The sequence below is a fragment of the Sebastes umbrosus genome, chromosome 1 (genome assembly GCF_015220745.1).
Source record: "Sebastes umbrosus isolate fSebUmb1 chromosome 1, fSebUmb1.pri, whole genome shotgun sequence".
Lineage (NCBI taxonomy): Eukaryota > Metazoa > Chordata > Actinopteri > Perciformes > Sebastidae > Sebastes > Sebastes umbrosus.
In genome coordinates, this window is record NC_051269.1 from 24,173,835 (window position 1) to 24,188,958 (window position 15,124).

A 15,124-nucleotide genomic window follows, 5' to 3' on the forward strand; every position below is an offset into this window, starting at 1 on the left:
AATTTAAGCAATATGAAATTATTCATACAGCATATTAATTAACTAATACTATAACTTGCTGAATATATCAATGTCAAGGTACAGTACATATTTGGCAAATGACAAAAATAATAAAAATAAATAAATACTGGATTTATTTCAACAACGACCTGATGTTACTACCATAACTTGTCCGCCCTCATACCCAAAGCACTCAATAAGTTGCTTGTCAGTGTATTCCATAATATGTTGGTATTTGATCAAATAACTAATACTGTCATGTTGTATGAGGAACTTTTTTTGTTTATTTGCTTGTTTGCCAATGATCTAAGTGGCTCCTCTGCCCTTCATGTTGCTTAGTCAATGTAGTCTGAGATATCAGGTCTCATGCCTGATTTACGCTTGACGCATCCACGAGGGTTGTAAGTCTCATCACACCATCAGACACGTCCCATTCGTGGGTATCTCATGCAAAAGGTTTTTGCTTGTCTGTGCACATCGATATTTTCTAACTACGTGGAAAAGAGTTTTCAAAGCATCTACCCCTAACAGTCGGGACAGACAGGGCGCGTGAGTAGTGCGTGACCGCTGCCTCGCTGAACTACTGCGTCTCTCACACATGGGGTGTCCACACTGACACCATCTCTGCATCTGCCAGCCCTTTCTGTCTACATTGAGGTTGCCCTTCATAATGGTCATTTATATTTATTTTAGACAGTAAAAGGATAAGAAGTTAAGAAGAAGAAATGATGGTAACTAGAAGTGCAGACCTCCAACCTGGTGCTTTATTCATTCATAGAGCCCCTGCATTTTCTACAACACTCTCCTGCAAATATTTCAGAGTAAAAGCCTTGTGTTGACAAATGAAGGAATTCTGTCCACAGAAAAAAAAAAAAACATAAAATGTTATTTTGAAACAGAAGCAGGAAGTGTTGATTTAAAAAGTAATCTCTACTTTTTTTCTTGTCTGTGACATATTTTACAGCGACAGACATTGAAACTGTAGTAATGTTGCTGGTATGATGTCAATATACTGTCAAATGATAATTTTTACTGTCTGTTGTTGCTGTGAAATGCGCGCAACATGCGGTAAAAATAGTCGAGACCTCGAATCTCTAGAAGAGACGCAGCTGACACGCAGCCAAGCCACACCTGAGCCGCACTGCTCACACAGCGCACAGCGTGGCTGCTCTAACCTGTTAACATGGACGCCGAAATAAAAGACAACAGGTTCCGCAACCGCCATGCGCTGCTGATGTTCCCTGTTTGTCCCGGCCGAAACTTACACAAGTATGGCGTGCAATAGTCCACCTTCTCTCTCTCACACAGCAAGCTATCTCCTCTCTTTGTAATTGTCTACATCCTCAAAATGTAATGAAAAAAGATAATAATTTCCAAAATTCACAGTGTTTTTATCGCATGAAATATTCTGCAAAGAATATACCAGTTTTATGTAGGTTCTAACTGTTGGACAAGCTGTGTATGGTGTGTGGGGGCTGCATATCGACCGATGTCATTGCTGCGCTATGGAAACCCAGCGGCACAGCCTGAGTCGTTACAATGCGCCAAAGAGATGGAGACTGATGAGGCTTTAATGGCCCATCAGCGCGAACAAAAGGATACGGACCGTGGGATTTGGAGAAAGTAGCGAGTGAAAGAGCCTGGCAAGTCCTAGTGTTAAAAGAAAGAGAATTTAGGTTGCTAAGCGAGAGTTATAATCTAATTTTCTTATGTACAGAACTTCTGGCAAGACCTACTATACAAAACACGGTCATTTCTATCAGTTATCAATTTTCAAATAGCTGGCAATATAAAACAGACAGCATCTGAACTCAAGAGCACTTTCACTTTGAAGTGGATTCATTACAAAGAGTACTTTAATCTACTACTACTTTTTTTTTTTTTTTTAAATGACTGAAATTGTGTCCTGGCAGGATACAACCCGACCAAAAAACTGCGGATCAAACAGTGATGACAGACGGATGCCAGGAAGTTACTGTGAATTTATGTGGATTGGAGAAGAGACTTGCTGTTGGCATAATGTTGGTGAGCGCAGAAGTGGAGGAGAGCTGCCAGAGCTGTGCCAAAAAAGCAGACAGGCACACTGGCATCAGACGCACACATTCAGGATCCCAATTCTTGGCTTGGGTGATACAGTATTTCCCTTGCAACTGTTGTGCAGCTCCTGCTTGGCTCAAGGTTCCTTTGTGAGATTATCTTGTACTGAGGGGATGGGCCTTAGTTTTCGTGTAAATTACACACACACACACACACACACACACACACACACACGCACACACGCACACACATGCACACACTAGAAAATATTGAATGAAGAACAGAGGAAATATTGATAAGGACAGATGGAACAGATGAAGTAATATTCAATCACAGTAAGCTTGATCCAAACATGGGTTTGTAGGGGTCATACCGTAAGTTTCTGGAATGGATATCCCGTATCAAGATATAGCATTATAAGGCTATAACTCACAATGTGGAAAGGGGATTGGCTGCAAGATCCAAAACCCCTTGGCTTCAGTTCGGACAAGGGATACAGCTGCACACATGTTTGTTAGAATAGAATAGACTTATGTTGCTAAGGGTTGCAAAAAATGCAACAATGGAAAAAAAAATTATTTATGAGGAGACAAAAGAGAGAGATGAGAGAAAGAGAGAAAGAATGTTGGGGAAAATTGATGCATACCTAACTGGAGTTAAAAATAATGAATTTGGTGTGGATATTAGAAAGGTGTGCATTGTGTCACGATTCTCCAAATCCACGATTCAATTTGACTTTCGATTTTAAGGTCAGAATTTGATTTTTGATTAAAACATGTCATTGTTAGACAATGGAGTCTTGATTTGTAAAGATCAACAGACCAGATTTTATGCCCCTGATAACTGCCATTCATACTTTCAAATTCTGAGAATTGAACTCCCTTTTTATTTAAAAAGTGTTTCAAATATTAGACTACACCAGTCTACGGTATTAAAAGCTGCATCTTTTAAATATCAGTATCTGTGTTGGCTAATTCATGCAGTGTAAAATGCCATAGGCATGCAGTGAGTATCGTGCCCCGAGTATCGTAGCGACAGGGACGGCCCACATTTCCCATCATGCCTGCCTAGTCCCGATTGCCGGACTGAATAGTTTAAGTTTGCTGTTTTATGTTCCAAAATATAAATGTTACCTTTGGTATTGTTTGTAATGTAAAGTGTCTGTTCAGAACATGGTGGCTTATGTTGGTAATTGTGATTTTTGTGCTGGTTTATAGTTTTAACTTGAGTTTACATTTCTTGAGTCCAGCCGTATTTTTCCTTCGAATGCACGCAGGTAGGCGAGGGTGGAGAGAGAGAGAGGGAAAAAAAATCTACGATCCTGCGTTTGATTTTGATGATCCAGATCGGAAGCTGATTTTGATCGATTTCATGAAATTGTGACAACCGTAGTAGTAATATAGTTACACTTTCAAACTGCGGTCCATTATGGGGGTGGTCTGAACAGCTCTATTGATTGAAATTGAAACAATCAAAATACAGTGTAAACAGGATTAAGTGTATGAACTGCCTAAAAGTAGTCACATGCCAAAGCGGCTTAAAAATACATTAACAGTAAGGAAGGATTTTTTTGCAGCGTGAAAACCTTCAGTTTACCTTCATCCTGTTCTACTTTTCAGCTCCTGATTCACAGACAACACCACTGGTGTGTGTGAGCTGGTGAATGACAGGCAAATTGTGAAGCACTTTGTCCGTTAAAGGTAGAAAAATGCTATGTAAGTCGAGTCCATTTACTATCACTATATGAATTTATGGAAGCTATTTTTTGTCTGTACTATACAGTACCTCTGTAACGCACATGGTAACCACTGTGATAGTACTGCACGTTCCAGCTAGAAAGAAAAGCCAGCTCTTTCCAGCTGTTTGCAACTCGAAATCTTAATGCTAAGACCCAACGTCTTCAGTGGATCTGTACCAGCTTATGTTGTACAATTTGGAAGATTCAAGTCTTTATCAAACAAAACTACTTTGGAATTGCAAGAGAAAGCCTAAGTTTCACTACTGGCAGCCATAAAGGCTTGGACCTCTGCAGTGGACATAGCGATGTGGCTACGACAATCCTGTGATAGGGCTGTATTGTGCAGACAGGCAATTAGACCATCCAGCTGTTAAGAACTGCCTCCAAACTGCAGAGACTCTATTCAAAAGTTCCCAGACATGACGCCAATTGCTTCAGCCCTGATCTGTTCTCAAAACAAACAACTGAGATACAGTTTTAACAAATTGAAATTCACAGCCTCTTCCCTTAAAACTTCGACTTTGAAAGGCGCTGTGGGTGTGAGTACAGCAAGTGCAGATGGAGAGATGTGTGCTGGCATGTGCTTAGGGCAATGAAGTGTCGATCACTGATAGTGAAGTACAAAGAGGGCAGGATCTTTAGTAAATGTGTAGAGCTGAAAATTGAGGTGTTTTGCCTGACAGTGTGACAGGTGTTAAACCTGCACGACTGCTAACAATGCAGCCAGAAGCCTGTGCCTCTGGCAGCAGGGAGCTCTGGGATAAAATTTCAGTTGTGGCTAATGATGATCATGGTAGTGCACTGCATGAGAACCAGCTAGATGATACAGCTGTTAATCTAATCAGATACATTTTTTTCCATATGGAAATATTCCAACAAGTTATACAAGCATATTGTATCTGGCTTGAAGTGGGTCAAACGAAAATCTCTGAAACAGCGGCGTCAGAATGAGTTTTGAAGTGGGGGAACATCCAGATTTGGATGACGTAAGATGGTGTTTCCCACAAGATTTTGTGAGACTGTGCTGGGCGGAGAAAATTTTGCACAGTTTAAAAATAAATGCATCAATTTGGTGCACTTTGAGAGCAAAATTACAAGGCTAGATATATGAAGAACTGTGTGCTCTAGTAAAAAAAATAATCATTAACACATTGATTGTATAGATATGATATACTGTATCTCCAAAATAAAAAACTCTCTTTAGACGGCGGGATCTGTGAGCGTGACTGGCTGGCTCACTAGTCAGCGATCCCTGCAGGCGCGTCTATGAGACTGGCCTCTAGAGAGCTCCAGCCAGCTCAGCTCAGAGCGGGTTCTGCCATCATGACTGGCCAGGTGGCTGGCTGGCAAGCTCGCCTTTGAGTGTGGCTTTTTGGAACAATATAAACTACATTTTTTTTCCTACCGAGCCGTGCTTTCGGGTCCAATGGGACATTTTTTGGACTATTGGGGTTTTAAAATAATGGGCCGTTGGAACAATAGGCAGTTTTCTTGTCTCCAAAGTGTATCCTGACTGATCTGACAGTTAATAAGGTGTTTTGGAAACTAGAAGTCTGGAACTGAAATACTTTCCGGGGAAGTTTGATTATGACAATAACACATTTTCATTATATCAGGCTCAAAAGAAAATCAGAATCTATTGATGGTAAATGGACTTGCATTTACATAGCGCTTTTCTAGTCTTCCGACCACTCAAAGCACTTTACACTACATGTCAGCATTCACACATTCATACACTGATGGCAGAGGCAGCCATGCAAGGTGCCAACTTTGCCCATAAATACTCATTCACACACTCATTCAGACACCCTTGGGAGCAATTTGGGGTTTAGTGTCTTGCTCAAGGACACATCAACTGGTGACCGGAGGAGCAGGAGATCGAACCACTGACTTTCCTATTGGTGGATGACCAATCTACCCTCTGAGCCACAGCAGCCCCATTCATTGAATCTATTCAATTAGGAATTCAAACAGTTCACAGTATTCCACATCAGTCGAAAGAAAAAACATCTATATATATATCACATATGATAATTTGATGTCCCTATTATTTGAAGAGAGTCCTCTGATTTGTTTTGTGTCCTGGTTGGCACTCTCCTGGCAATGTGCCCAGTCTGTCAGTGCTTTCTCATTTTCAAGCTTTCTATGCGCTCCTTCAAATAGATTTTTAGCCAGCATGAACACCAGCTGCTGGTAGCAGATTTGAAAAGTCACTAGCACATGTATTTGGCAATTGCTGTAATGCAGTATTTCGTGCTCCATGGTGCTCCCTGTGGTCTGGCACTTTCACTGTGTTGTGGTGTAAAGTGTGTTCTGGCAAAAAGATAGAAACATGCAATTTTATTACATCTCAGTTGTCAGCTCAACACAGCTTAATTGTTTATTTAAAACATCTACACCAAAAAGGACATACGGCTACATGGCAAGTTCCTTTTAAGTCCTGCTGGAGAATTCTGCGAAAGTCAAATTAAATCAGAAAGTATTAGTCTGACAGATACAAATGAGGCCAGAAAAACACAAGACAAAGACAAATCAAAGCACGAGGAAATCAAAACTGAGTAAAACCCGACTCAAGTGTACCATTTGAAAGGCCAAGTGCCCTGAATAATGTAACAGCCCTTTTCCTCTCCCCTGGCTAACAGGGCACTTCTTAACATTCTTAAAAGATGCTTTTCAATTAAGCCTGACTTGGTGATAGTAATGTGTATGCTAATGTCCGTGTGTGTGCAGGCCTGACTGCCTGTGCAAGAAGTTGTTGAAGAATCAGAGGACGAGAATGTGATAAATACGAAGCGAAAAGCTGACACCTCAGACTTGAATAAAATTCACACCTCTTTATTAGAATGACCAATGGCATATAACAAACTTCTTAATCAGCATAAGATAAGACGGCCCACAGCCTGAAAGCTCTAAAGCTAATCTGAGCTTGATTTATTTTGTTTTTACCTTATTTACAATGAACACAGAATTTAAAGTGCTTCAGTTTTAGAACCAATGTATGCATGTCCAACCCATTCACACAAAAAGGCATATGAATGCCACAGTAATGCGCAGTGATATTTGTGATGTGTTTTCCATTGTTTTGTTACATTGATTTTTGTACGTATTTTACTTAGTTTATGTACTTAGTTTTTCCCAACCTAACTAGTGGTTTTGTTGCCTAAACCTAACTGCGTACGTTTGCATGGTGTACATATGCCATGTGAATAGCGGCGTACAAATGACACGTGAAAAGGCTAAAATGTGTAATGAGTAATGTCGTGCTATTTATACATCTTCCCGTGAGAACGGGTTGGTATGTTTATATCCATCACATCACTGCAAATTGTGACTAAACACTAAATCCAAAGGACATACTAATTATTAACTTCAGAGACATTATTTCCTAATAAATAAGAAATCTGTTTGAATTTTTTTTACAAAAGAAAAAGCTTTCTTTATAATTTGATGACGGAATAAATGTTGTTTACTGTCCAGTATGTATTATGGTTAATACACTGCTTGTATTGCTGGCCGTAAAAGACATTTTTCATATAATCTTCATTAAAACATGCATGATTAATTTGAATGATTCATTCACAATCAGGGGAGTTGTTGTAAATGTCCTTGGAAACATCCAGCGTTTGAATCAGTGGAGCATTTTATAGCACTGAAATAATACAATTGGCTTCATTTAGGGGGCAGTTAACTACAAACACAGATACACTGTTTTGTTACTCAAGGGCATATTGGAAACAAACTGTGGCGCAAGAGTACTGCTATTTATAATAATAACTGTCAGTTGCTCCTACAGCTATGTAGTAGAATGCCTCTAAGGGTGGCAATGTTGCTGTGTGGGTCCACCACATTGTTCCACACTGAAATATCTCAACAACTATTAAATCAATTGCCATATACTTTTGTACAGCCACTCATGGTCCCCAGAGGATGAATCCTTCTGACCTTTGGGGATTCCCTCTACCAGCACCATGATCTTTGTGGTTTAGAGTGAACTATCTTGACAACTGTAGGATGGATTGCTAGAAATCGCTTCGTACACCCAAACTTCCACTCACCCACTCACTCAACCTCTGCTCTTTGCTGGACTCAAAGAACATCATGCTGCTTCCTACTTTGACAGTTACTGTAGGTAATTTAAAACAGTTGTCTTGATGACTTGTATCTTGAGTTTACCTTGCAGGGTTCCTTTTCTAAGCATATCTGCTCTCTTTCTGCCTTTTGCTTCACATTCATTCAACGTTTCCCTAGAACAACCACGGTATTCAGTGTTAAATACTGAGCGGTTGTGCTGAATCAATTGGGGGTTAGATGCCTTGCTCAGGGGCACCCCAAAAGTATATAGCGAAGAAGCACAAAGAATAAGTCATTCATGTTCCATACCAAGATTTTTCCAGCCAGACTGGATTTCGAGAAACCAATTAAGGCCAACATTGCCCTCACTTTTCTAGAGAATCCATCACTAGACACCCGCAAAACTCATTTCAAGAACTGCTTTTATAGTCTGAACTACTTCCCGGCCATCTGTTCTGTGTCTTTGTGCCTGGTTGAGGCACCAGACCTTGATGGCTTGTCTTGGCTTTTACAAAATCTACCACCTGAGTTCCTGTCCCAACTATCACTCTCTGTTTCACTCTTTGTCTTTTCCTTAATTAATGTACATTCATCTCCAAAATGTTTATAAGTGTATATTTAGCCCTGATTTAAAAAAAAGAAGTTTGAATGAAACAGCTGCAACACATTATAGTGTCAGTGCTAGCCAACAAATTGTATCACCATTTACCACCTTAATTAGAATTATACCGTGCCCATGGAACATGCTGGCTTTGATTGTCTGACAGGTGTACGTTAAAAAAGGATACAAAAAGCACAGGTGGGAAGAGAAGCGCAAACAAGTGGGAGGTTCATTCAAATGAGGGAGCGCAATTGTTGGTATTTTCTGTTGGAAACTAGATCTTTGACTTTGTGCTGAGAATAGATGTCTCAGAACCACATCTGTCTCAATCTGTTGCCAATCTGATGATTATGTCAACAAGAACAAACTAAATACTTTCAGCAAATGCACAGTAAAGACGGAATAGTGATTCAATTGTAAATACAATAATTTAATCCTCAACCAGTAGATGTGTTTAAATCAACATTAAAGCTGAAGTGGGTGAGATCGGAGAAAATATGATTAAAAAAAGTACTTTTATAAAACAGTTGCTATATCCAGACAGTAGCACATGAAATAGGTAACCTGAAAAAAAATCATGTGCCTCTGTGTCCTCCGGTGCTCCTAACGGCATCTGCAAGATTTCACAGACCGGAGGAAAACAAGCAGTCAGAGCTGACCTGGGATCTGCTGTCCATCTGCTGTCTATGAGAGCCGGCTGTCAATCACTCGCAAACTCCGATAAAAAAGTCAAACTAGGCAGCGCTGATCAAATATGAAACAATATTCTGTTACTGTAATGCCTATTTTTCGCCTCAAATGTTTTCATAATCATCTTGTATTGCACAGTTTAGCTGTAAAATGAGAAGTCTCCCGTCACGGACTAGAATTTTTAAAGCCTGAAAACAGAGCCATGAGGATACGCTGGACGGGCTCATTTGCATAAAGTTGAGATTTTTCAACTCTATGCATATACAGACCCTCTCCAACTCGCCGCTCAAGGAGACTGCTTCTCCTGCTTTCCATAGGAAATTAATGGAAAGCGTTGAGATGTCCTCCGTCATGGATCTGGTGGAAATGAGCCAACAGAGGAGCACTCACGCTGGTGAGTGGAACCGCTGACACGCCCCAATGAAAACGTAAACAAATGACTGTTCCCGCCTTTTCATTTTGAGTGAGCAATGGCCAATGAGGAAACTCCAACACTCAGCCGACCAATCGTGTAACTTCATCACTTTTGTGTGTGTAGGGCTGGCCCTCAGGGGTCCAGGCAGAAATAAAGCTTTTGCACAGTGTATCACAGTACAAAACCAAAATTATTCATCTGCTTCATTATGGTATATTACACCGTGAAGTATAGTAGCTCAGATATGTCATATTTAATGGCTTATCTTAAATGGAAACATGGGTCAATGGGGTTGAAGAGTTAAATAATTAGATTGAAAGCTCTTACCCTCTTACTGGGATGCCCAACAGCTCTTCACACACCCAGCTCAGTTGTTTTTTTTTCCTGGGTGGTTAGATCCTGTAGCAGTTCAGCTAAGCAATAAAAGCTGCTTACCTGCTATCACTCACCATAGTCTATGCTTAAGGAGTACGACTCGCCCCAGTGGCCCATGGAGTTTTTTTCATCATCACTGAACAGATAACCCACTGACACATTCCCTCAGGTAGGACTGCTGTGTCCATGTCACATACATTCCGTGAAATGACACATGCTCTTTCATTTCCGTTTTTCCTTGGGGTTGATACAAGCTGAGGAGGTGTAAACAGGACTCCTATCACCTTTATGTCCGTATCCAGTAGCTGTGATTTGGTGCAATGTGTGTGTCAAGCTGACACCCCTCTCAGCAAGTATTTGATCAGCTGATCAGCAGCCAGAAAACTGTCTGTCCATAGAGGAAAGGAGAGAAAGTGATAGTGTGCATTCATATGTGCACCTGTGTGTGTTTTGAACATCCCTTGGTTTGTGTCTGTGTTTGTACTCAATAGGGGAGCACACCAGTATTTGTCCTTGCATGAGGAAAGACTGTGTATCTGTTTGTATTTGGATGTGCTTGTTCTGTGCATGTGTAAGTTTGTGATCGACCAACCCGTTCTCACTCCGAACTCGTCAAACACTTGGCAGCGCCCCTCGGCATTGGACACCAACGCACAGAGTCACCCTTTAGCGTAATTTTTTGACGAACCGGGCTTTCAACTAACTCCAATGTAAACCCACCTGTGGCGTTTTTCAACTGTTGGAGCAAGCAATGTAGTATTAAAAGTGTGCAAGTCCATTCAGGGCATGCAGTAATGTCAAATTCTGGCGTTATTCGAGAGTTGGAGCAAGTGACGCTGTATTAATAGCGTGAGAGTCCATTAAGGGTGGGACGGAAGGGTGGTGGACGGGTCAAGCAAACACAAGACTTCCAACCAGTCGTGTCCCGTGTGAAACTAAAAGTAACGTTGACTTATTTTGTATGTCGTTAGTCATGAGTTGTTTGTCACGAGACTCGTTATCGTCAATCCCGTTAGTCACATAACTTGAGTCAGTGAAGTTGACGTCAACCACAACTGTTTCCTTACCCAAAGTAAGTAGTTGTGTTGCCTAAACCTAACTTCCTGTGAAAACGGAAGTTTATTTTGAAAGGACACTATGCATGTAATGAGTGTATATTGATACGCCGTCAACACGCTGTCCTTAGTCCGCCCATAAGTAACGCAAGAGGGGTATCCCATGCGTCGGTCTCCGATGCTGAGGGGCTCTGACCAAGCGTCGGTATTTGACGAGTTGCGAGTAAGAATGCGTTGGATCAACAGGACTTAGCTTTAATGGGTCAAAGCCAGTCCCTTAGCACAGGTGATTTGGAGTTGACTGGGCAGTCATATTTGTGTGTGTGTGATTGCATACATTTGTGTCTATGTATCTGTATGTCCATACAGTTATGTTTGTGTTTCAGGTACATGGATGCAGTGTGTCCTTGGCTGCTTGTGTTTTCATGATGTGAAAGAAATCAACTGGACGAAAAGGCAAAAAAACAGGAAACAGGAGAGAAGCAAAGTGATAGATTTGAGAAAGGTGCATGGATGCAGTGTGTCCTTGGCTGCTTGCATATTCATGATGTGAGTGCTAGTCTGCAAAATAACTAGTTTCTCCTTCAGTTTCTCAGCAGGGGTTTTATAACTCAAAGTTTGTTTGCTCTCTAATTCACACGTGGATGATGTAGACTGGGAACATCCATTCGGCACTTCTTCCCTATCTGAGCAGTGCCCTGCTTCACATTCACACAGCTGCACACATTCACACCTGGGAGCTTCCTGGTTCAACCCGACTCCTACTCTGGGCCAGATTCTAGCCCCGATGAGGATAACACCTCACCGTGCCAATATTTTCTTCAAACCTCTTTCTGGTGCTTAAATAAATGCAACAAGACAACATGCCGCAGGCTAACTTGAGATTGTATGTGTGTGTTGTGTATGGGTGACAAACAGGGTTTCGCCATTGGGCTTATGTTATATGTCAGATTCAAGACAAAATCACAGCCTTTGACACAGGGGGAATTCTCCAGGTGATTGTATGACATGTAGCTAATCGTAATGCATTCAATAAAAATATGATTGACACTTTTTTTTTTGGCATTTAGTATGTGTCATATGGAGTATTTGTACTGTGTACACCAACACATACTCACTCCAAACTCGTCAAATACCGCCACTTGGTCAGTGCCCCTCGGTATCGGAGACCGATGCATGGGGTACCCCTCTTGCGTTACTTTTGGACAGAACGGCCTGTCAATGTACGCTTGTTACGTGCATAGTGTCCTTTCAAAATAAAATGTATTTTCACAGGAAGTTAGTTTTAGGCAACACAAACACTGAGTTAGGGTTAAGAAACGGTCATGGTTGACAGGACCAAGGCTAAAAATAAGTTCCACTTTTACAGTTCTAAAATAAACACAAGACTTTCAACCAGGAGACCGGTGTTCGCATCCTAACGTTGACTTATTTTGTCACTTGACCTCAGTGGTTTTGTTGCCTTAACCTAACTTCCTGTGAAAACATAAGTTTATTTTGAAATGACACTATGCATGTAACAAGCATGTATTGACATGCCCTCCCCGGACCGTCCTGAAGTAACGTCTTTGCCAGCCCTGAGGCTGCTATCATACTATCTACAGCTCTATGGAACACAAGGAAGTAAACCCCAAATTACAGACAATATAATCAAACAATCTGAGGCTATTAAATGATTCATAGTTCATGAATCGTTTTCATTTCCACTTTTAAAACGGCCCAGAGTCCTCATGCTCCACCTGCCAAGGATCAGCCACAAACTGATTGTGATGCTTTCAGGGACGTTCACACCAGGGCACACACTCTCTCATTCAGCATGCTCTCCCAGTGATTTTGTCTGTGTGCGAGAGTGTGTCTATTTCAGGGTGTGTGTGTGTGTTTAAGGAATTGAAGACGAACAAGTGAAGTGTAAAGAGCTAAAGCCACTGGCACAGCACAGATCCTCTTCTTCCGATTAGCCTGGTTATCACTGCTGTAAGGGAGAGGGGGAGCTGCATGAAAAAGAGAGGCCAAACGAAAGAGACAGTAGGAGAAGAAGACAGGAAAGACAAAAAGGGAAATAAATCGACTGGATGAAGAAAAGGCACAACAGGAAAATGGAGAGAAGCAAAGTGATATATGTGTAGGCAGGAGGATAGACAGCATGATGGGAAGAGAAAGGGATGAGTGTAACTTTAAGCACTTACACTGTGTCACTGCGTGTGTCTTGGGCATTTTTTGGACGTGTCAGAGACGGCTTATTTTACGCAGCGTGTCTTTTTAAAATAAACGTCTGTGTTCACAGGAACAACACATTCTTAATCCCAACTCGTCAAATACGCCACTTGGTCAGTGCCCCTCGGCATCGGAGACCGACACACAGGGTATCCATCTTGCGGTACTTTTAGATGGACCAGGGATGGCGTGTCAATATATGCTCGTTACATGCATAGTGTCCTTTCAAAAAAAAGGAAACTTCTTACACTACATGGCCAAAAGTATGTGGTTATGAACAAAGTATTGTATGTGTACATCCAAATGCCAAACGTGTCTGAGTTTAACAAGTATTCAAATGTCAACTGCCTTCTAGTTTCTCTCAACGAGTTCACCTGCCTACTCAGCTGCATCTCATTCATGATCAGCCCCAGTGTCTATTCAGAGGCCAGTTGTTTTCATGCTAGATCCTCCTGTTTTTTATTGCTTAAATTGACATTACACTTCCAGCCCATAAGTGATAAAATTGGCGTCCCTTTGAACAGTACCACCTTACTAAGTGGTGAGCTTTCATCATGTGTTGATTAATTCATTCAACAAAGTCCAAAAATATAATGTGAGATTAATTTACAGCCCAAACCTCCACCCATCCTCCCTGAGGTACAGCCTGGTTGTAAACATTAAACTGTAATTGCTTAAACATTTAAATACAATAATCATATGATAATGGTGCTCAACAAACTAAATTTGGGTCTGTTTTTTCTTGTTGGACACATGATTGCTGTGTATTTGCATGTGTTCATCCTTCCGTGTTTTCCTTCCTTCCTCCCTGTCGGTGTTTTTGCCAATAAAAGCTCAAGTCATTAACTAGCAACTTAATTGAGAGGGATAGAGGAAAGAGTCGGAAACTGGGGGGGAAAGTCTTTTTCTTCTCAAGAGCTCCTCGCTTCCTTTCTTCCTGGCAACTTAATGGAGCTTAACGCAATTAAATTTAACACTCACCAGTTTAATCCAACAGTGTACCAACCGTTCTCTCCGTCTCCCTTTATTCCCCCTCTCTCCCTGGATTTCTTGCTAATTCTAATTCTTCCATTTCTAACTTTTTTTTTGTCTTTTATTATATATCATATCAAATGTTATCTTAATGTATGTACAATTAGGACATTTGCTGTTCAGGTAATATATAAACCTGAGTGTAAACCCTTTAAATTTAGAAGAAAAACAACCCAACTTTTTCTTTTGTTTCTTTTTGTTATTCCTGTATTCTTAAATGTCACCCCAACAAATAATAGCACATCATTATGTTCTAAAGCCAATCATTTTCTTTTAAACTAATACTCCAATTCTCGTAAAAGTTAATTTGGACTAAACCTGAAATGGATTGTTTGGAAGACAGCATCTACTTTGCACACTCTAAACCCCTCAGGGTGAGAAATAACATACATCGTACTTAAGGTGAGGGCAATCATGTTCTGCACCTCATCCATCTCAATCAAGTGCTTTAATTGATTGATAGCTCTAATGATAACATCATTGAAAGTTATGTTGTACAGTAACAAGCATAATCAGCGAGAAAGTCCACTACAGGCGGGCGGGAGGTCGGGTGGTGGATGGGTCAAACAAACATTGAACTTTCCCCCAGGAGACCGCTGTTGGTGTCTCGTGTGAAACCAAAAGTTAACGTTTACTTAATATCACTTTTTTTATTTCAAGCCAAACCATGATGTTTTTTTCATAAACCTAACCAAGTTGTTTTGTTGCATTTTTTTTGTTTCAATTTACAACATTAACCACATGTTTAAAACTGTTTAAAACTGTGACCGTAATCCGGAACAAAATATGTTTTCTTTGAAATGTAATTGAGAATTGCAGTTTAGTTGTATGGGAACGTAATGTGGTTAGAGACAGGGTTGCTCCAAGAGAAGTATCAATAGATTGCCAGCCGGGTT

The 15,124-nt window shown here is 40.8% G+C and overlaps 1 long non-coding RNA gene across 1 annotated transcript in view; it reads left to right on the forward strand.

Annotated features, from left to right (window-relative positions):
* LOC119493372 overlaps window positions 1–11,834 on the forward strand; it is a 39,579-nt gene extending 27,745 nt beyond the window's left edge. The window contains exons 2-3 of the long non-coding RNA XR_005207954.1: window positions 11,369–11,531; window positions 11,636–11,834. This is a non-coding gene — a long non-coding RNA (uncharacterized LOC119493372). The remainder of the gene's footprint in view (window positions 1–11,368; window positions 11,532–11,635) is intronic.
* The last annotated feature ends 3,290 nt before the right edge of the window (window positions 11,835–15,124 follow it).